Source organism: Enhydra lutris, unplaced genomic scaffold, assembly GCF_002288905.1.
Source record: "Enhydra lutris kenyoni isolate GAN:26980312 unplaced genomic scaffold, ASM228890v2 scaffoldscaffold22, whole genome shotgun sequence".
Taxonomy (NCBI): Eukaryota; Metazoa; Chordata; class Mammalia; order Carnivora; family Mustelidae; genus Enhydra; species Enhydra lutris.
Window position 1 is genome coordinate 7,009,879 of NW_019154106.1, and position 20,563 is coordinate 7,030,441.

The following is a 20,563-nucleotide window of genomic DNA, read 5'->3' on the forward strand; positions in this document are numbered from 1 at the left end:
GAAGCAGGCTCTCCGCAGAGCAGAGCCCAATGTGGGACTCGATCCTAGGACTCTGAGATCATGACCTGAGTCAAAGGCAGAGGCTTAACCCACTGAGCCACCCAGGTGCCCCCCTCACTTACTCTTAAAAGAGTGGCTTTGTTAGGGAATCCGGTTGATTATCTTCAATGATTATCAGCTTGGGCCAGGCCACAGGGATAGGTCTGTTTTCTAAACTTGGGGCATTTTGGTGGAAAGGTGAGGTTATGCCTTTGTTCGGCGTACGTTAGGTTTGGGTGCCTTTGGGATTTCCCGGTAGAAATCCCAGTTCCCGGTGGGCGACTGGAAACTTGGGAGTGAAAATGGTTCACTAAGAGGGAGAGAGTGGAAGTAAAATGAAAAGGTGGCCTTCCCCTTGAAGTTTCTCTTAAGTCTTTGAGCTGTTGGTTCAGCTTGGGAAAATAACCTTAGACATCGTGTTCCCCTAATAGGTGGTATACTGGTAGGATCTTTCTAGAAAAGTTTGCCAGTATATATGAGGAGCCTGGAAGATGTTTATTTGCTCTTGACTCAGCATTTCTTATCCTAAGGAAACCCGCCAAAATCCAGGCAAAGTTTTGGGTACAAAGATGTTTGCAGTAGCTTCATTGACAACATTAAAATGGACACTGTTCCAACAACCAAAGATAGGGACTAACTAAGGAAAGTATGGGGTTTTACCAAAGCGGTGATTCCCAAGACTGCACCAGAGATCAAAGACTTCTGGGGGACACCTCGGGGAATGAGATGAGGGACAGGGGCCAGGCAGGGCCAGAGCACCCTGTCTCAGCTTCAGCCAGGCAAGGTGGAGCTGACCGGAGTCTGCTTCCCCATTCAAGGGTGGGTGGAGAGGGAAAATCCTCACTCTCCCCTAAGGCCTCTACTGGTAGGTACAGAGGCCGGAGGGTAGGAGTGGTTCTCCTGGGTGCAAGCAATAAAGGGTGTAATCATTTTCTATTGTTATGTAATGATTTATCACGAATTTAGTGGCTTAATCCACGCATTAGCCCAAGCAACGTTCTATAGGTCAGCTGTCTGGGCAAAGCATGTCTTCATGTCTCCATTCTCTGCTCAGTGAGGCTGAAATCAAGGTGTTGCCAAGCTGGATTCCTTTCTAGGGGTTTCTTCAACCTGCCAGAGGAACTCTGTTTTTAAAAGGCTCTTGTTATTAGGTCAGGTCCACCCAGATCATTGCCCTTTCGTAAGGCCAGATGATTTGGGACTATAAATTACATCCACGAAATACCTTTACATAGTGTTCACTTAGTGTGAAGAGGGCACTGTCCTTACATAAAAAGACAGACTCGGTAGAGCATGAAAAAGAAAAATTAAAAGCAAAAGAGGAAGTCATTGAATGTCTGGAACTATTCTGAAATATGTAAGGCCTTCCATGTTGGGTATAGTTTCCTTTCATGATAAAAATAAATGCTAAAAATAATGTAGTAGAGAAGAGGAAGATTTAAATCATCTGCTCTCAGGGTCAAACAGACTAGGTCTGACCCCAGCTCTCCTCCCTGTCAATCCTTTCCTGAATTAGTTGCCTGTTACTGTCTGGAGGTGGGTGATGGGGGCCAGTTGTCAAAAGGCTGATGCTCGTGTTTTATAGAAAGCTTTCAAGAGCATGTCAATACTCTTTCCCTAGAATGTGCGATTATTTGTCGTATGTTGTGCTCAGATAACAGGAAAAATCTCATTCCACATCCTGTTACAAATGCTTAGTGGTCATTTGGATTTCCTTTTCTGCAGTTGGCATGTCTACATCCTTTGTCATTTGCCTTTTATGACCAAGTAGCAGGAGCTCTTTGTATATCATAGACCAAAGGTCGCAAATTACGGCCCTTAGACCAAAACTGGCCAGGTGCCTGTTTCTGTAAGGCCTTCTAGTTAAGAGTATTTTTTACATTTTTAAGTGATTGAAAAAAATTTAAAAAAGAATTTTTTGAGATGTATGGAAATGATATGAAATCCAAATTTCAATATGCATAAAATTTTATTGGAATGAAACGGTGTTCATTTGTTTACGGTCTATGGCTGAGTTTGTGCTACAGAGACAGACTCGAGTAGTTGTGACAGAGAACTTATGACCCTCAAACCTCAAATATCTACCCTCTGTCATTTACAGAAAATGCAGACCTGTCAAAGACGATAACCACTGTCTAGCAAGTGTGTTGCACCCAGACTTTTTCCAATCTGTATTTTAACTTTGTCATTTCTTCTACCAAAGTTTTAGAATTTTGTTTAAAGATTTTATTTTTAAGTAATCTCTACAGGCAGTGTGGGGTTTGAACTCACAACCCTGAGATCAGGAGTCAATAACTCCACCAACTGAGCCAGCCAGGTGCCCCTCCCATTTTTATGACCGTTGTTTCCTTTGTGGCTTTTTGGTTTCCTGTTCTGCTTGATAAAGTCTCCCTAAACAAAGCTTATTTATGCAAGTTTCCTTCTAACTTCTCTTTGATTAATTTGTTTTACATATCATCTTTTGATCTCTACTCCTCTGTAATTAATTTTATTTATATTGTGAGGAATGATTTATCTTTGTTTTCTTTCAGGCAAACAGCCAGTATGTCAGGTAAACTTAGTAAATGAAACATTGTTCTCCAAGTGAAAGGAACTGTGATCTTTTCATGTATCAAGTCCCTATAAATACTTGGATCTATTTCTTGGATGTTTTCTCCCCATTCTGTTGATTTATTCGTTGCCTTTTCTGTGTCATTATAAGAATTTTTTGATTATAGTAGTGCATCAGATAGGTTTTGGATCAGGAACATATCTTCAAGTCCTAAAATAACAGTGACTTGGGCATAAACAGAAGTTTATTTCTCTGTCAGATAAAAGAATTCCAGAAATAGGCAGCCTGGGACTGATGTGGTGGCTTCATGTTCATCACGGGCTGGATTCCTTCCACCTTTCTGTTCAACTATGCTTGTGTTAGCATCCATACTTAAGGTCAGCTCAGAGTCCAAGATGGCTTCTGGAATGCCAGGCATCACATCACTTTCTAAGTAGGAGGGGTGGGGGGAGACTTTTCCAAACCTTCCAAACCTTCATCTATTCCTCTCTGAAGAAGTCATTCTGTAAACCCTTCTGACAACTTTTAGATTTTAGTCACCAAGCCATATCTTTAAAGGAGGCCAGGATATGCAAGTTTATAAGTTTTTTTTTAAAGATTTTATTTATTTATTTGACAGGCAGAGATCACAAGTAGGCAGAGAGGTGGGCAGAGATAGAGAGGAAGGGAAGCAGGCTCCCTGCTGAGCAGAGAGCCCGATGTGGGGCTCGTTCCCAGGACCCCAAAATCACGACCCAAGCCGAAGGCAGACTCTTAACCAACTGAGCCACCCAGGCATCCTGACATTTTGCTATTTTTAAAAGAATTTTTAAGAGATTATTTTAATTTTTATTTTATTATTTTTTAAAGATTTTATTTATTTATTTGACAGACAGAGATCACAAGCAGGCAGAGAGGCAGGCAGAGAGAGAGGAAGGGAAGCAGGCTCCCCGCCCAGCAGAGAGCCCAATGCAGGGCTCGATCCCAGGACTCTGGGATCATAACCTGAGCTGAAGGCAAAGGCTTTAACCCACTGAGCCACCCAAGCGCCCCTAAGAGATGATTTTAAACTTTAAAATCCTTTTATGTTTTCCAGCCCATCCCAGGCCATTCTGATTGGAGGTATTTAAATTTTTTATTTACTTGGGAAGAATTGATACATTTTTTATAAAAAGATTTTTTTTTAAAGATTTTATTTTTAAGTAATCACACTCAACATGGAGCTTGAACTCACAACCCTGAGATCAAGAGCCGCATGCTCCACTGACCCAGCCAGCCAGGTGCCCCAAGAATTGGTACTTAAATGATATCAAGCAGGATCTTGATATCTCTTCATTTTTCTAGGCCTTGTGTTTATGTCCTTAAATACAACTTTCCAGCTTTTTCCATATAGATCCTGGTTTTGTTCAAATTATTGATGCAATATTTTTTCTTGGTCTTGTGAATGGAATATTTTTTCCACACTGATTTCTACTTGGTTATTGCCAGTTCAAAGAAAAGCTATTGGGTGTTTTTTGTTTTTTGTTTTTTTAATTTATTTGAGGGTGGGGAGGAGCAGAGGGAGAGAGAGAGAGAATCTGAAGCAGACTCCCTGCTGAGCACGGAGCCCAACGTGGGACTCGATCTCACGACCTTGAGATCATGACCTGAGCTGAAACCAAGAGTCAGACTCTCAACCGACTGAACCACTCAGGCGCCCCAGCTATTGTATTTTGGTACATATTTCTTGAAGCCAGTCATTTTTGCCAAATCCCTTCATTTTAATGTTTTAGAAGAGCCTCAGATTTTCTAGATTATATTGCTATAAATAAAGGTATCTGTTTCCCCTTCTTTTCCAATATTGATACTAATCCTTCTATTTTCCTGCATCAGCGCATTGATCCAAACCTTGAAGTCACAGTTGAAGGCGCCTGGGTGGCTGAGTCAGTGAAGTGTCTGCCTTCGGCTCAGGTTGTGATCTCAGGGTCCTGGGATCAAGTCCCGCATCAGGTTCCCCGCTTAGCGGCGAGTCTGCTTCTCCCTCTTCCTCTGTGATCTCTCTCGCTTTCACTCTCTCTCAGATAATAAAATAAATCTTAGAAAAAAAGATCACAGTTGAATCAGAACGGGCATCTTGCCCTTTGGCTGTTTCTAAGAGTAGTGGCTTTGGCATGGCCTCGTGTGGTTTGGTGATTGCTACTGGTTTTGTTAAGAATGCATAATCAGGGTTGGTTGTTTTCTTCCAATTCTCTTTTACTCAGAGTTTATTAGGAATGGCTGCTGAATTGTACACAACCACAAGACAACGATTTTCTCTTTTAACTCACAAATGTAATAAAGCAAATCTTGTCGCTTCGCACCCACTAAGAAGGCTATAATAAAAGAGATCAGCAGGGCGCCTGGGTGGCTCAGTCAGTTGACTGTCTTGACTCTTGGTTTTGGCTCCCTTCATGATCTCAGAGTTGCGAGATTGAGCCCAAGCCCTGCATAGAGCTCTTGGGATTCTCTGCTTGGGATTCTCTCTCTGCCCCTTCCCTCCCAGCCCCCACCACTCGCGCGCTCCCGCGTGTGCTCTCCTTCTCTCTCAAAAAAGGAAAGAAAGAGGGATGCCTGGGTGGCTCAGTCGGTTAAGTATCCCAGGGTTCTGGGATCGACTCCTGCATCAGGCTCCTTGCTCAGCCTGCTGTTCCCCCTGCTTGTGCTCTCTCCCTCTTTCTGACAAATAAATAAAATATTAAATGAAAGAAAGAACGAACGAACATAGGAATAGAAGGCCACATAATATATAATTCCATTTATATAAAATGTCCAGAAGAGACAAATCCATAGAGATGGAGAATGGATTAGTGGTTGCCAGGAGCTGGGGGAGGGAAGAAATGGGGAGTGACTGCTAATGGGTATAGTGTTTCTTTTTGGAGTAATGAAAATGTTCTAAAATTCGATAGTGGTGATGGTTGCCCAATGTGTAAATATATGACATTGTGAATATAATAAAAACCGCTGAATTGTACCACTTTATAGGGTGAGTTATCCCAATAAAACTTTTATTTTAAACAAGGTTATGTGTGTTCTAAGCAATATAGTCTACTATAAATGTCCAAAATTTTATTTAATCTGAGATACTATATAATTAATATAATTCCTGTTAAGCTGTGGAATAAACCTTATTATCCTGAAGGGCTTGGGGGGGGTAGTGGGAGTGCCTGTCACTACTTTTTTGAGTGGCTTGTCATCTCTAAGGAACTGTATAGTCAGAGAATAAAATGCAGAGTCCCAAGCAGCAACATGCGAAAATCTGTGGGTGAAAACCCAGGCTGCTTGTGGTGCAAGGAAGGGCACCTCCTGGTCCATGTGGCCAAGGTAGGTCAGGAATGGGCCGCTTCCCAGGGAGGTTCCAGAACAGCCTGTGTTCTGAGCGAGCTCTTGGGTCCCACTCACTGCACCCTTGCTCTGGGACAGCCGTTTCTTTGACCTTTGCTATGTCGTGTGATGATAGTATGATCCCCGAGTTCATGAAATAGTTACTTCTACTTCCTAAATGGGAATACAGAAGCTCTGAAAGGGAGGAGGAGTCCAGAGAAAGTTCTGGCGACGGTGGATCCCAGCCTAGCCCAGGTCTCCACCCCACGTCCATGCTTTAATTGCCGCAGAAACAGTCAATCATTGTCTCGATGTGGCCATGCAGTATTTGCAGAGTGTTGTACAAGCGACAATGCTTTTTCTGCCCGTTGTCATTTTGTTTTTAGCATATTCTTGTGAGGAAGACCTTGTTAATCCCAGCTTCCTGATAGCGATTCCATAAATGCAGCGAGGTTAGGTAAGTGGCTGGAGGCCACACAGCTGGTAAGAGCGGAGTAGACTGTGGACTGGGTCTTTTTTGCTGTAGCCTTGAGTGGGTGTAAAGAAACCACTGTGGGAGCCCTCAGGAAACAGTGAGGGGAGACTTCAAACCAGCTCCTGTCATTGCTTTCCAGGACTTGGATTGCAAACGGGGGACCTCGAGGATCTCACATTTATTAGAAATGTTAGAAAGGGTGAAGGTCAGGGCCTGTCGTACACTGCCGCTAGTAACACACCGGGGCGGGTAGGTCACACATATCCGTTCCCTCGCAGGGGTGGACGCAAATCAGATGGAACGTGGGGTTGAGATAATTGTGTTTGGAAACTGCAAACTGACTAAAGTGTGGCTTTGAGAGAATTGAGTCAAATTGCAGCAGCAGTATATAAATGTAATATGTAATATTCATAATCCATAACATAATAATTAACATATATCATAAGAGTAAACCATCACATCCATCCCCCGTCCAAGGACACCAAAGAGAAATTTTAAAGGACTTGAGGGAAGTGCAGAGCTAGGATGGAAATACTTTGAACCGTCATGTGATAACGTCATTTGTATTAAGTGAGAAATAAAATTTGAGAGCGTTGCAACAGAATCCCAAGACAAGCAATGCGATATCCTAAGTGAGAAAGGACTAATTTTACTTTTTTAAAAAAGATTTTATTTATTTATTTGACAGAGAGAGAGAGAGATCACAAGTAGGCAGAGAGGCAGGCAGAGACAGAGGGAGAAGCAGGCTCCCCGCTGAGCAGAGAGCCGGATGCGGGGCTCGATCCCAGGACCCTGAGATCAAGACCGGAGCCAAAGGCAGAGGCTTAACCCACTGAGCCACCCAGGGGCCCCTAATTTTACTCTTTAAATTCATTTTATACCTTAATTATTTGCTTATCATGATAAAGACACAACATAAAATTTACCACCTTAGCCATCTTTCAGTGTACTGTTAGTGTTATCTCCTCATTTATCTTTGTCGCTCATGCTGCCGGGAGCCATTGCTCTACGCTGTAGGCATATTGCCACCAGGTGGCGGCAGAGTGTCGCAGTCCAGAACTGTTACTCCAGCTGTCCTTCCCGGATCCCCTGTCGGTTGCTAGGTGAAACCCGGGCTCTTTGGATGGGGGGTTAGGGCGTGGGGGACAGAATGAAAACAAAGCCATGAACCTTGAGCCAATTAACTACTGTTTACTGAGTTACTATCACGTCTGAGGCACTGGATTCTCTCTGTGGCGGAAAGGGATCTGGGTTACAAGGACAGTAAACCCTGGGAAAGTCTAATAATAAGAGCGTAATGAGAGCAGCTGGATCCGCACCAAAGGGGCTGGGCACCATGCTGGGGCTTCTTCTGTCTTATCCTCACTCCTTAAAGCAACCTTGTGTGGCGTTATTGCTCCCCGCCTCCGCTCCCCACATGGTCCTCCCCATCTCAGCCCAGATCTGTTTGAAATTCAAACACGGTCCTGCTGTTCCCACCTCCTGCTTAGAACACTTTCACTGGGTTCCTTAAGCTGCTCAACCTGCCATTGTCATCCCCACCTTTACTCACCCTTTGTTCTCCTTTCTGTGGCCACACTGGTCCTTTGTCACCAGGCTTTTCATCGCCACTGGGGCCCCCACCTGGACCAGTCCCCTCTTCCCAGAGCTAACTCCAATTCTTTCCTGTTTCATCTTGGGGCTGTCTTCTCTGACCTCCAGGATCTCTCTTTTGGGATCCTAATTACCATTTTTTAAAACAGATTTTATTTATTTATTTGACAGAGAGAAAGAGAGATCACAAGTAGGCAGAGAAGCAGGCAGAGAGAGAGGGGGAAGCAGGCTCCCCGCTGAGCAGAGAGCCCGACATGGGGCTCCATGCCAGGACCCTGGGATCATGACCTGAGCCGAAGGCAGAGGCTTAACCCACTCAGCCACCCAGGCGCCTCCCTAATTACAATTTTAATTTCATGTTTATTTCTTGTGTTAGTTAATATTTTGGGTTAGTCAATATCTCTCCAGCCCATTTTACCCTAAGCTCCACTGGGCATGTGGCATGTGTGTTTTTAGATCCTGGTGCCTGACACATGGCAGGCTCTCAGCCCGCTGCTTACTGAAGGAACAAAGGAAACAAGGCATTTGCGTAGGGTCCTGCCGCCAGTACAGATTCCGACCTAGAGGGGCTGCAGATTTGCACTCTGTCCTCTCAAGTTGGCTTTGAGCCCTTTGTGACCTTGGGGAGGTTAACTGATTTCTGCACTTCAGTTTCCTAATTTGTCAAATGAGCATAAAACCCTGCCAGCGGTGCCTGGATGGCTCAGTCTGTTGAGTGTCTGACCCTTGATTTTAGCTCAGGTTGTGATCTCAGGGTCCTGAGTCCCGGGGTTGCATTGAGCTCAGTGAGGGGTCTGCTTGAGAGCCTCTCCCTCAACTTGCTTGCTCTCTCTCTCTCTTTCAAATAAATACTCTTTAAAAAAAAAAAAAGGAAGAAAACCATGCGGAAGGACTGTTGGACCCCAGGTCAGCTGTGACAGTGAAATGAGTTGATACATCCAAAGCATTTAGGTACTAGGGTGTGGGGCAGAGACCCACAGAAGAACGTAAATGATCTCATTAGTAATGTTTTTATTATTATTACTATTTAAAGATCTTATTTATTGGTTTGAGATAGAGAGAGAGAGAGAGCATGAGCGGTGGGGGTGGGGCAGAGAGAGAGATGCAGCCTTCCCACTGAGCAGGGAGCTTGATGCAGGGCTCAATCCCAGGACCCCAGAATCATGACCCAAGCTGAAGGCAGAGACTTTAACCCACTGAGCCACCCAGGCGCCCCTCGTTAATAATGTTCTATATTGATTACATGTTGAAATGAATAATATCCAAAATACCTTGGGTTAAATAAAATATCTTTTATTATAATGTATACCATAAATCAGTTTTTTGAAACTTCTAAAAAATGTGGCCACTAGGAAATTTAAAATTATGTATGTGACTTGGATTCTGTTTCTAGCAGACAACCGCTGCTCTAGGTCGCGGTTTCAATGTGGAATTAGCTGGGTGGTCTAAATGCAGGCTTTGACCTGCCCTGTTGGGTGAACTGGAAAGAGTTGCTGATATTTCTGAATCTCAGTTTCCTCCTGTGTAAGCAGGAAAAGTCACAGGCATGTGGTGCCTTTTTATACTGGGGTATAAAGCTGGTCAGCCCCTTGCACAGTGCTTGGTGCCTGGTGCTTGGAATATCCTTGATAAACATAAATTATCCTTATTGTGATCGTGGCAAGGAGTAGACTACATTCTGATGGTGGAAACTGCTGGCTGTCCTATACCCGTGTTTCCTTTCTTCTACCAAGACACACCAGCTTCTTAGCTGGGCCAGTGGCTACCCAGAATCAAGCCTCCATCTCCTAGCCTCCCTTGCAGCCTCGTGTGGCCATTTACCAGGTTCTGGCCAAAGGATGTGAGTCACAGAGAAGTGGGTACTCTCTGGGCTGTGTCCTGAAGGGAAAGAAGCAACAGGCCCCCATCTCCCAGTGGCTGGAATGGGACATGACGGCAGCGGTCTTGGATTGTGAGGACAAAAGGAAAGCCCAAAGGATGACAGAGCTAAGGAAAGAATGCTCTTAGGTCTCTGATGCTGTGGAGACACATTCCTTCCAGCCTGGATGCCTTATGTCTGACCTATAACAGGAGAGTGAAATTGATTTTTTAAAAACCACCGTGGGGGCACCTGGATGGCTCAGGCGGTTAAGCGTCTGACTCTTGATCTCAGCTCAGGTCTTGATCTCAGGGTCGTGAGTTCAAGCCCCACGCTGGGCTCCATGCTGGGCATAGAACCAGTATAAAAACCACTATTCTTTTGTCTGTGCACTCTAATGCGTACAGCTCTGGTGTACAGAGACTGTCCAAGCCAGCACCTGGGATACCAGGATTCCCATGAGTAGCTGAGTTCCAGACCCTGAAGGGTATAAATATTCTACTTGCCTTGGTCCAGATTGGTCCAGGACCAGGCAGGACTGACCTTGTGTGTTGAGGCCCTCAGTGTAGCTGGAGGAAGCCAGGAGTGGACATCCTGGCTTCTCCAAAGGCCTTCACCTTTACTCCTTTGTCCTGTTTCCCAAGGAAGGAGCCCTTGGGTATTTGTGTGCAACTCACCCCTTGGAGCTGCCCAGAGTGTAGAGCTCTGAATGGACCTGCATTCCTCAGGCCTGAGGATTCCTGGGGCGGCCACAAGTGCATTGGTATTCTGGTTTAAAAACTAGTCTAGGTGTTTATAAGCTAGACTTTCAAAAATGAATTCAGTGGGGACGACATCACCTGGGCCTCTCTGAGGAGGAGGAAGGTGAAGGAAGCCATGGAGACCTCAGTGTAGACAACCAGCTCCTCATTGGCCTCACTTCTCAACTTGAACCTCACCCTTTGTCTTCTCAGAAGGATGCAGTGAGAGCTCTGGGCTTAACAACAGGTGGGTGTAAAAGCCGGGGAAATCAGCTGACGTGGGTCCAGTGCCCACTCCCTCTGAATGTGAAAGGCCGTGGAGAAGCCCAGAGGGAGGGAGCTGTTTCGTGTCAAAGACCTTAACTAGGGGGCGCCTGGGTGGCTCAGTTGGTTGAGCAACTGCCTTCGACTCAGGTCATGATCCCGGACTTCCAGGATCGAGTCCCGCATCGGGCTCCCAGCTCCTTGGGGAGCCTGCTTCTCCCTGTGACCTTCTCCTTTCTCATGCTCTCTCTCACTCATTCTCCCTCAAATAAATAAATAAAATCTTTAAAAAAAAAAAAGACCTTAACTAGGTAATTTCAGCAAGAGGTTTAAAAAAAATCTCCACAAAGTATTTGATATTCTTCCCTCCCATAGGTGAAGCCTAATTGCCCTCCTGTCATGCATGGCTGGGACTTAGGCCCTCATTTTTTTTTTTTGTGACTAGAATGTGGTGGGAAAAGCCCATGTGTGACATCTGAAATTGGGACAGAAAAGCCGTTGTGGCTCCAGTCTCTCTCTCGGATCCCTTGCTCTGAGGAACCCAGGTGCCATGTTGTGGGGACACTCCAGCAGCTCTGTGGATGGGTTAACGTGGCAGAGAACGAGGCCTCCCGCCACCACCTGTCAATGAGCATCTTTTGGCAACAGCTCCTTCAGGCGACATAGCCCCAGCCAGCCTCCTGACTGTCACCTTACGAGGAACCCAAACCCAGAAGCACCCGGCTCAGTGGCTCCCGAATTCCTCACCTGCAGAGACTGTGGGGTAAGACATTTGTTGTTCTGAGCTGCTAACTTTCTGACTAATTTGTTACACAGCCATGTATAACTAATACATTCAGGTTTCCAGAGATTTCTCTGGGTGGAAGCTTCTCTTGGACACATGCCCTCGGTGCCCAGATGACTTCTTGCCATATTTTCAGAGATATAAAATCTTCAGGAACAGCATAAAAACTTTAAAATATTTATCTGTTGAGGGGGCACCTGGCTGGCTCAGTCAGAAGAGTGTGTGGCTCTTGATCTCAGGGTCATGAGTTCAAGACCCATATTGGGTGTAGAGATGACTTTAAATAAATAAAATAAAATAAAATAAAATATTTATTTGTTGACTTGAATGCAGAACGAGAATACACAATACAAGAATAAGCAATTTAATTAAGTTTGCAAATGATCCAAGCGGTGTTGAGGTGGCCCTCTCCACAGCTGTGGCTTCAGGGGCCCCCCTACACAGATGGCTCATGGATTTTTACCTGTAGTGGATCGTAGTGGATTTTTCCTTTGAGGTCAGAGGTGCAGGCACAACTGCTTTCTTTTGGAGGGAAAACATCTTAAGTTCAGTATTCCCTGAACTAAATTAGGACCTTCCCCTACAACATGGTCCTCTTCTGGCATTGCCTGTCCTAGCGAAAGACACCAATGTCCATCTAGAACCATGTGTCTCAAGTCTGGGAGTCACCTGGATGAAGCTCTTGGCCCCTCCCACCACATTGTTTCTCTCTTCTTCCCCAGTGAAACCCCTTTTCCTCTCCCCATCACCACCATTCAAGTCCAGGCGACACCCCATCTCCCCTGCACATCTGCAGTGACCTACCATTTGGTCTCCACACCACTCTGGCTCCCTTCTCATCTATTTTCTACTCCACAACCAGCGTGATTTTTTTCAAAAGGCAATGTAATCCTATCACACTTGCCTCCTCTCACCTCTTGCCCCATCTTGCATTAAGACTCAACTTTCACTTCCTGTTGCTCATAGGATGATGAGCCATATCCTTACCGTGGCCTCAAGACTCTGCCCAGTTTGGCCCCAGCTACCTCCCTCCAGCCTCCTCTGATATTACTGCGCTCCAGCCCCAGTGGCCTTGCTTCCATGATGGAGCCAAACTTCTTCCTGCCACAGGACTCTTGCACATGCCCTTCTCCTCTGATTGGGTCGGTCTTTACCCCTCTCATTGCTTTGTAGCTGCCATTCTTTTTTCACATCACAGACTAAGTAGGAACTATCCCCAACCCACCTGACCAGGTCAATCCACACCCTCCATCTCATAACTCTTATCCTAATGGAAATGTTATATTATTTTTGACCCCATACCAAATGGTAGGGAACCTGGCTATAAACTCACAGTTTTGTTTCAGTGCCTGGATGTGAGAAATGTTCAGTAAGTATTAGCTGAATGAATGTTACTTTCTGTTATCTTCAGAATAGCCCTGTGAGGTCACTATTTTTAATAAAAATTATCTATTTATTTATTTATTTAGAGAGGAGGGGGAGAGGGACAGAGACTCTTTTTTTTTTTTTTTAAGATTTTATTTATTTATTTGTCAGAGAGAGAGGGAGAGAGAGCGAGCACAGGCAGACAGAATGGCAGGCAGAGGCAGAGGGAGAAGCAGGCTCCCTGACGAGCAAGGAGCCCGATGTGGGACTCGATCCCAGGACGCCGGGATCATGACCTGAGCCGAAGGCAGCTGCTTAACCAACTGAGCCACCCAGGCGTCCCGGGACAGAGACTCTTGAGCAGACCCCCACACACACACCCTGCTGTGTGTGGAACCTCATGTAGGGATCGATCTCCTGATCCTGACTGAGATCATGACCTGAGTCGAAATCAAGAGTCAGACACATAACCGACTAAGCCACCCAGGTGCCCTGAGGTTCACATTTTTATCTCCATTTTCCAGATGGGGAGCCTGAGGTTAAATGACCTGCCCAAGATCATGCAGGCAGAAGCTGAACTCACCTCCAGCTGAGTGTACAGACCATATCAGCTGTTTCTCTGCTGTTGGGCCAAGGCCCAGATGTCTTTCTGAGTTTTATCTAAGTTTTTTTCACTTCCTTTTATATAACCTGAAAATTTCCTGAGAAGCTCTTGAATCAATAGTCCTCCTCTTTTTTTTTTTTTTTTTAAGATTTTATGTATTTATTTGACAGACAGAGATCACAAGTAGGCAGAGAGAGAGGAGGAAGCAGGCTCCCTGCTGAGCAAAGAACCCAATGTGGGGCTCGATCCCAGAACTCTGGGATCATGACCTGAGCCGAAGGCAGAGGCCCTAACCCACTGAGCCACCCAGGTGCCCCAATAGTCCTCCTCTTAAAAAAAAAAGTTGTTATTGCCATGATGTTTTAAGAATTGTCAGTAAATTGCACATGATTAGAATCAGGCCAGGTGAATTGCTTTCCCCTTTTGTAGAACAGCTAAATGTTTGGTGATTAAGCAGAACTGTGCAGCTGCGCAGGCTGTTCACTGAGCAAGGGTGCCCATCAAATGGGTGGGGAAGCGATGGTGAAATCGAATCCACATTTTGCTGGCTGAGCTGTGATGTGAAGCCGTATCTCCCCAGGGTGTGGTGGGGGTTGGGACTCTTTCCAGCATGTGCAAAGGTCCCCCTCACTCCCCAAGCTGGGGGCTCAGGAGGCCACCTCTGCCCGGAGGGGAGTGCCTTTCTCAAGTTCACTCAAGGGTGGTATATGGGCTAGGTGGCCCGGGGTTTATGGTCCGCCCACTTACACGTTTTAATTGAATCGAGCTTTCTCTGCTGTAGCAATTTTGGAAGAAAAGGGGCCTTGCGTATTTGGGGACTATCATGTATGAACAGGAAAAGGTGGGAATGACATTAGCCATTCTCTGTCCCAGCTCCACTTTCAGGTCTGGTGGCTCATCTGTTGGACAATCTTCCATAGGGCACAATGTTAACTGTCCTAGAACCAGGGCTAAACTGAACTGGGCCCCAGTTTTTCTCTCTTGTCCTTGAAGGTGATGTTGTGGGAGTTGGCCTGGGTGTCCAAGGATCATGTGAATGGGCAGGATGAACTTCATTTCTCGGTAGCAAACACTCACTTGAAGGGCAGCTCGAGGACACTGGTTTTGTTTTGTTTTAAAGATTTTATTTATTTATTTGACAGAAAGGGAGAGATCACAAGTAGGCAGAGAGGCAGGCAGAGAGAGAGGGGGGAAGCAGGCTCCCTGCTGAGCAGAGAGCCTGATTCAGGGCTCGATCCCAGGACCCTGAGATCATGACCTAAGCCGAAGGCAGAGGCTTAACCCACTGAGCCACCCAGGCGCCCCTTGTTTTGTTTTTTTTAAGCTTTTATTTTATTTTTTAAAAAGATTTTATTTATTTATTTATTTGACAGAGAGAAAGAGAGATCACAAGTAGGCAGAGAGGCAGGCAGAGGGGCGGGGAGGGAAGCAGGCTCCTTGCCCAGCAGAGAGCCCAAGGCGGGGCTTGATCCCAGGACCCCAAGATCATGACCCAAGCTGAAGGCAGAGGCTTTAACCCACTGAGCCAACCAGGTGCTCCAAGGTTTTATTTTTTTTATTTGTCAGAGAGAGAGCACAAGCAGGGGGAGCAACAGGCAGAGGGAGCAGCAAGCTCCGTGCTGAGCAGGGAGCCCCATATGGGACTCGATCTCAGGACTCTAGGATCATGACCTGAGTCCAAGGCAGACGCTTAACTGACTGAGCCACCCAGGCGTCCCGAAGTGACTGTTTTCACCGTGTTCTCCCCTCCCCCCCTCCAAAGAAGAGCGACTTCTCCCAGGTTCATCTCCCTCAAGCCTGGTGATTGAGTGGCGATGGTGGCCGAGGTGGGGTGCCTTTCCCCATCTGAGGTGCTCCCCCTTAGAGCCCTGTCAGAGGAGTGCTGTTGGCTCAGACAATCTAGCTTTCTCAGGCTGAACGGACTGGCCAGTTTAATAAATTCAAATATTCTAAATATTCTTCTGGCTTGTCCTGGGAATAGCATAAATTTTGGGGGAGACGTGATGGTGTGTCAGGCGGGCCCGAAAGAAGGAGCTATCAAGGACACCCATCTTTTGGTTTTATTTTGTTTTGTAGAATTAGCTGATTTTTTTTAGTACTGAACAAAGCAAATACCTTGAAGGTATGCAGATAGCTAGCAAGTGGCCAGAAAGCCGAGTGCATTTTCAGCTCCATTTACAAGGAATCAAAGCTTCAAGTTTTGTGCATCATCTTATCTTGCTAAACAACAAATATTCAATTTCTTCCCGCAGTTAAAATGAGCTTACTCTGACATCTTATTGTTCATAATTATCAGGCTGACTCTGGCACTCTGTTTTCCTACAATTCTTTATCTTGTTTTCTTCTCATGAAAGTATTTCAACAGTTATACCTCCTTTCCTAACCAAACCCAAAAAAGTCTAGAATTTTGAGCCCTTTTAAAATAAAAGGTGATGTTTAGCTATTTCCACTTTTGTGTGTAAGATTTAAGTCTCCCTTTATGTTCTATTGTCACTTGGTTGCTCTTTTAAGCATCTATCCATCTCTCTACATATATTTTAAAGATTTTATTTATTCGAGAGAGAAGGAGAGCATGCCAAGAGCAGGGGGAGAGGCAGAGGGAGAAGCAGACTCCCCGATGAGCAGGGAGCCAAGCAGGTGATCCCAGGACCCTGTGATCATGATCTGAGCCAAAGACAGATGCTAAACTGAGCCACCCAGGTGCCCCTAAACATCAGAAATATATTGGATGGCTTGCTGATAAGAGACAATATCTTGTTAGGTATATTGAATGAAAAGTGATCATTGCAAGTTTGCTGATTGAATTTACTTTCAAACATTGAAAATTTTGCTTCAAATGGACATTAAGGAGTCTTGTCAATTCTTCGTTTTTACCTGCTTACATGAAGTTAGGCAAAAGTTGGGGAAGAGAATAAACTGTCCATATTATGGTAAAACAAAGTTATAAGACAGAGACCCTTGTCATATGTCCCCAGAGTTTCCCTGAAGAGTCACATTCTTGCAGCAAGCAAGCATTTACCCCTTTAATGCCTGAACTCCAGTGCCCCCTTTCCCTGGGAGGCTCCGTGGCTCCCCGCCCGTCATGCTTGGCTTCCGCTCTTGACTCTGCCCTACTCAGCTTCTCCCCATGTCCCTTCTCTGGCCTGTTCCGTCTCTTGCTCGCAGATGAACACCTTCCATGGAAAAGGCCTGGCTTTATGCAGATGGGACCAGCGACATAATTTAAAGGGCTTAGGGGGAAATGAAAATGCAAGTCTCCCTATTCAGAAACGATTAAGAATTTCAAGATGGCGGCAGCAGAGCATTAAACCAAATGTGGGACCCTCCCAAGTGTGAGGACAGTTGGTGTTGACGTTGGCTTGACGATGGCTTGAAGTCGGTGTTCAGTCATTCTCAGCTAATGCCAGAGGGTCCCTTTGCTTGAAGCCAGCCCTGGGCCACGACCGAGTGAGTGGTTGGCTGCCCTTCTCTCAACTTGGGCTTCTCATTTGCTCTCTTTCTGCGCAATGGGTCTATATTATAATCCTTACTAAATCTTCCTGAGACCAGCTGCTGGTCTATGAGAGGCAAAGGGAATGCTAGTAACAGCCCTGGCTGGAGAACCAGGAGATCTGGAGAGGATTATAAGACAAATGATTTTAGGTTGCCCTCGAGTGAGTGCTTGCTAAAGAGAGAAATGGCCCTGGGGCCTAGGAGCCAATCACAATAGTAGCACTGGGGGTATTTTCTGTAGACATCCTCTCTGGCACAGAACTGTGCTGGAACAAAGCAAATAGTAAGAAATGACCCAGAAAAGTCACATTTTTCATACATTACCTTGTCTATTCAAAGTAATCTGCAGCCAGGGTGCCTGGGTGGCTCAGTTGGTTGAGCATCTGACTCTTAATTTCAGCTCAGGTCTAGATCTTATGGGTCATGAGATGGAGCCCCACGTTGGGCTCTGTGCTCAGGAGGGAGTCTGCTTTAAGATTCTCTTTCTGCCCCTCCTCCCCAACAAATAAATAAAACTTTTAAAAAAAGAAATCAGCACCCATCAGGGATGGTGCCTGTTTGCAAATGAAGGAGACTTCATGCTCAGGTCCTCTTCAGCCATTGGACTCCAGCACTGGTCACGTGCTCAGAGACAGCTGGAGAGGAAGTATCAGAAGCAGTGCGATGGTGGAAATGTTCTAGATCTGTGCTGTCCCCTACAGCAGCCGCATATGGTTGCTGGATGCTTGAATTGTGGCTAGTGAAACCGAGGAAATGAATTTTAAATTTCATTTAATTTTAATCAGTTTTGGTTTCAATCTTGGTAACCACCTGTGGCCGATAGCAACCACAGTGGACAGCACAGACTAAAGCCCCAGACCAGATGGAGACACCGTATCTTCAAACAACTTTTAATCTTCTAGGGCAGGCAAAGCGCAGTGCTGGGAACCATAGGGAGGGCTGCCGAGCCTCCCACCCTTCCTGCTGCTGGACTCTTGTAGGAGACAACATGGGGAACAATAACTAAGAATTAGAGAATCTATGAGCTGATGAGAACTCAAGCTTACTTCGTCCTTTTCTGATGATGTTGTTAGACTCTGTCTGTTGTAGAAATGCCCCTAGGATGGGATGATGATGGTGATGTGATGAGAGTTTTCCACTGGGAAGTTACCCAGGACCATGGCACTTTTTTTTTTTTTTTAAAGATTGTATTTATTTACTTGACACAGACAGAGAGACAGCAAGAGAGGGAATACAATCAGGGGGAGTGAGAGTGTGAGAGTGTGAGAGTGGGAGAGGGAGAAGCAGGCTTCCTGCTGAGCAGGGAGCCCCATGCGGGGCTCGATCCCAGGACCCCATCCAGCCCCAAGATCATGACCCCAGCTGAAGGCCGACACCCAACGACTGAGCCACCCATGCGTCCCTGGGACTGTGGCACTTCAGAAATGGTGGAGTGAGGACCTTCAAATATCTCTGCCCCCGAAAACAATGTGAACACTTAAAAAAGATATAAAAATCAACTTTATTCAGAACTCTGAAAACGAATCAAAATTAATCAAGAGGCTTGTAACAGATGCTCCACAGATTAGTCATTAGCAAAATGCCCACCAAAACTACAGTGAGATGACGCTATACCCACTGACTCTAATTAAAAAAAAAAAAAAAAAAGGAAAATAACAGGTTTTGGCAAGGATGTGGAGAAATTGGAGCCCTCAGACATTGCCTTGCTGGGGGGAACATAAAACGGTGCCATCTCAGTGGAAAACAGTCTGGCCATCCCTCCAAAAGTTACCATATGGCCTAATGATTCCTTGTGTAGATGTACGACCCGAAGAACTAAAAACAGGCATTCAAACAACTACTTGTACACCAACGTTCATAGCAACACAAATCACAGTCGCCCCAAAGTGGAAACAACTCGTATGACCAAGAGTTGATGAATGGATGAACAGGTCGGTAGATCCCTGACATGGAATGTTATTGGGCATAAAAAGGAGTGAATCACTGACACGTGCTATGGTGTGGTTGACCCTTGATAGCATTACGCTGCGTGAAAGAAAGCAGACACAAACGACCACATATTATACGTTCTCATTCATATGAAATATCCAAAATAGGCAAGTCTGTAGAGGCAGGAAGTAGATCTGTGTACTCCAGGTATTGGGGGAAAAGAGGTATGAGCAGTGACTGCTGATAGATACGGGGGTCCTAGTACAGGGTGTTGAATATGCTCTAAAATTACCCAGTGGTGACAGTTGCATAAATTCGTGAATATACTAAAAACCACAGAATTATGAACTTTAGAAGGTTAAATGTTATGGTATGTGCATTATAGCTCAATAAAACTGTTATTAAAACAACCACACGAAGCTACCGAGTACGAAAAACCTACTTTGTCCTTTAGCTTTGTTTTGTTTTTAATTATTTATTCTAAACATTTTGGTGAAATAGACATAACATAAAATGGGCACCCGTCAGCCATGTAAGAACGATTAGCCCGGACGCCATTCTTGTCTTGGGTGACAGGCTCTCTGAGCTCCTTTCCAACTGATCCCCACAAAAGAAGTTGGGAGTGTCAGTTTGGCGAGGACTCAGAACTCCTTTCGGGGCAGATCACTGGATGAGAGGGACCTAGAGAAAAGCAAGCAGCCACTGAGGGGCCTGATCAAGGCCACCTTTTGGACCCCTGAAAGCTCTTCAGGGGACCTGGTTCCTTACTTGCCCATCCACGCATCCAGAAAGATCCCCTCTACTACTTTTTTCTTAGCTGATTCCTCCCATAGGAGAATGAGGGGAAAGTCCAGGATGGGCCTCTGGACATTCTCTTGTGAGTAGCTTGGGTGGCCTTCAAGGGCCCTTACTCGCAGTTCCCTGTTCCGGTAAGGAACAGTCTCCTGTTTCTGACTCCTCCTCTCCTGAGCATTACTGGGATGCCCTTTGAACTGGTTACACCACTTATGTGAAGGAATGGCCAAGCAGGGCAAAAAAACTAAGATCTAAGGGATCTCCCAACTTTTCGGTTCCATCAGGGCTTATCCCAGGTGGATTTCCCCTCCCTGGGTGCCCCATCTTGCCCCTCCTGGTGGCTATGCCAGAAAGAACAACTCTACTTAAAGAAGTCTGGAGTATCCACTGACTTCTAAAGGAGTCTTAAGGGTGGGGAAGCCAGGGTTGCTCTCTGGAGGTAGGGCCAAGCCTGGGTAAGTGTGACTTCTCCCAGAACCTTTCAGAGAGGATGGGCTAGGGGGTGGGGATGGGGGGGTTGGCAGGGCTCTGGCCATCAGAGGTGCGAGTAGGGCCACACATCAGGAAAAGATGAGGAGAACTGAGGAGGTGGGGAATGCCTTGTCCCCTCTTCCCAAGTCTCCCTAATCAACTTTAAGAAATTGAAGTAAGGGATGCCTTTTCCTCTCTCCTTGTAGATGAGTAATTAATTCCCCGACCAACACCCTTCTTCCTTCAGAATCTCTCCCTGGCATTATAGTTTACAGGAAGGGTATC